Here is a 3312-nt window from a genome sequence, read left to right on the forward strand (position 1 = left end):
CTGCGTCGGGGTTTTCCGACAGAGAGCAGCCTTTAATGAGCCGGTCACTGAGCGTTCTTCTCTGTGAAACTGACAGGGGGAGGATCACTGGGGAGGAGGGTGGATTTATGTGATGAATTTAATTATTGATGTATTGATATAGATCAGGGGCTGGACCAGCGTTGTTGCTTCTCCCTACTGCTTTCAGAAAAACAGTTGTCAACATATGTTCCTCATTGAAAGTCTGTTTATTGTTTATTGTTGTTTTGTTCTCTCTTTGTTTTTTTCTACATATATTTTTGTGTTTTTCTAAATGAATAATCGATTGAGGGTAAACAACAAAAAACTATTAAAAGCAATAAACCAGTTTACTAGAAAATACAGTCATTTATGGGAACGTTTTCCATTGATTGTGTGGAGTTGTGGCTGTTAAAGTTGACATGATTAGCCCAATACAAATTTACTATCACAGCACCACACAGCTGAGTCTCTGAGTGACAACTTCGAGACTTGGCCTGCGGACATAATTTAAGCTTTTAATCTCTGCTCTCGGCTAAAAGGTTCTGATGGTGTCCCAGGGGTTTGTGCGGGAGAACCCTGTGACCTGTGAATCTCATCACATAGTTGATGAGTCATGGTTAATCTCAGCTGGCTTCCCTTGCTGCCTAACCACGACAGGCTTCAAATAAAACAGTTAAAAATCTCTGTCACGAGCAGAATTTTGAAAATGTATTGGTGTGGCCTTCAGTTTTGATTTGTTTACCAAGAGGCCATTAGGGAATAAGCTGAACATAAAAATAATTCAACCTGCAGTGTCTGCATTTTTACCACATGGAGGCAGAAGAAACAAGCTGTAAACATAACCATGACATAATGTAAATCACAATGATTACTGGCAATGTGTACATCCTTGTTTAGTCAGTCCAGAGTCGTGTTACAATAGAACTTTAAAGCTCCATCTGCCATCTAACAAATGTTCTTATCATCCTGAATACCAAGTCCCCTGCACAGTCATGAAACTGGACACGAGACAGCTCCTGGATCAGCAGTTAAAACTGCACGATACATATGTGTACCCGTGAGACATCTGAATAATCCCAGCTGCGTCCAACCATGACTGTTTGACCTGACCTGTGAGCAGCTGACATTAGAGTGACTGACATACAGTTCATACATGCAGACACACATACACACATGCACACAAATCAGTGCACACCGGTAACTACAGGGTCAAATCTGATATTAATATAAAAGGCACTATATAAGTACAAATATATGAATGTTTAATGAGAGTAAATATGACCATAGGATAATATCAAATGTAACTCAAAATGCACATTTATCATTTCTTTAAATATATTTCCAAAGGCAGTCTGTTTTTATTAGCTACAGTAATTCTGGTATTATCTAGATCAAATGTGTTCGAGCAGATCTCTAATATATTTCAAAAAAACAAAGCAATTACAAATATATCATGGCTTTGGTCAATGTATTTGGGAGGTAACTCATCCTACTCCCTCCGATATAGACGAATACATGTTGGTCTGGTCTCTTGGTTCCACTAAAAGGATTTCTAATTAGTAAAAAACTGGTTCCTGTCAGGATTTGGACGATAAAAACGATTGATTGAGGATGTAGATGTCGACCATCATGGCCACCCCGACTGTAAATAACCTCTGCGGAGATACTGGGGGAATGCATGTCCAGGAAAGGGTCTCCAATGGACAGTTGACCAACTGATGACATTTAGTGTCAAAGGTCACCGACCCGCCTATTGACGGCTGGCGGACGTCTCCTAACAGCCACTCAGGGCTCGTGTCGGCTGGAGCTAATGAAGAGCCGACACCAAAAACATTAAAAAGCTATTAAAACATTTTACATGAGCAATACTGAACAAGTGCACCGCCAAGCACGCACGCACGCACACACACACACACACAGACACACACACACACACACACACACACACACACACACACACACACACACACACACACACACACAAGAGCAATTTGAAACAGATTATTTTGGGATATTTTATCTGTGCTATAAAAACTGACAACTGTTTCCAATAAGTGTCTGGCTCGCTGCTCTCATGATGCTGATTGCAGCTGCTGTGATGGAATTATTACATTGTTAAATCTAGATTACACACTGGGTGCAACATTGCATAACACCCCTGTGCTACTAAAACCACCAAAGTGTCATTCACTTGTCCAGGCGCAAAAATCTCCAAAACTGTGTGTGTGTGTGTGTGTGTCTGTGTGTGTGCGTCTTTTGGTTTTTCCGTAAGTTGAATCACATCTATGACTTACTGTATAATGTGGACATTGAAGTAGGAATTCAAGGCCCCTTTGAATCAGGTGAGTGGTCTTAACCGGAGCTAAACTGTGGCTATTTCGAGAGGTCAGCCCAGCAGCATAATGTGGCGCTTGTTTCCCCTGGCGTCAGAGGTCTCTGAGAGAGAGAGAGAGAGGGAGAGAGAGAGGGAGAGGGAGGCAGTTACAGTAAAAACCTGTTTCTCGTAGACGTTCAATACAGCAACAACTGTGCTTTTTTACATTCAACACACACCCTCTCTGTCTTTCATCAATATTAGACTGGTCTTTTAAAAATGAAGAAACCATCTCAAACATTTGGTGAAATTGTGCAGAAATGTAACTCACGAAGATCGTGAAAGATAAGAAGTCAAGAGAGAAGATCTTCGACCCAAATAACACATCTCCATACATCCACATATTGTTTTAACACTGAAAGACAGAGCCCGAGTTTAGATTTTTGTATGAGATGCTTGTGTGCCATTCTGTAATGATCTACAAAATAAGAGACATGAATATCTCTCTTTAACGTTATAAGAAAACACTGGTCAAATATGGCACAAAACAAAACAACTGTTAATATTTTATGACGGCTGAACAACATGCCACTTCACCACTAGATGTCACTAAATTCTACACATGAACCTTTAATAATGGAACGCTACAGGCGCCTCTCTGTTGCATTGCTTTTATTTTGATGATTTTGTACATTTTAATTCATGTAATAAAATATTCTTAATCAAGTAGCCTATAGGGGCTGAGTTCTTCCTCCATCATTGAATTGATATGCACTGTAGACAAATATTGAGTCAAACAAGATTTGTGTGTTTGCAGGATCGACTCCCTCTGAACCGAAGATCGTTTCACTTAAATTCCAGTTTGTTGTGACTTTGTCTCCATTCACGATACGAAATATATAGTTTTATGTCATAAATTGAAGCTAACGGTTTTCATTGGTCCTCTCCCCTCTGCCATGGTGACCACAGTGAGCCGGAGCATGGGGGGGGCGGAGCGA

The sequence above is a fragment of the Pleuronectes platessa genome, chromosome 17 (genome assembly GCF_947347685.1).
Source record: "Pleuronectes platessa chromosome 17, fPlePla1.1, whole genome shotgun sequence".
NCBI classification, from domain to species: Eukaryota; Metazoa; Chordata; class Actinopteri; order Pleuronectiformes; family Pleuronectidae; genus Pleuronectes; species Pleuronectes platessa.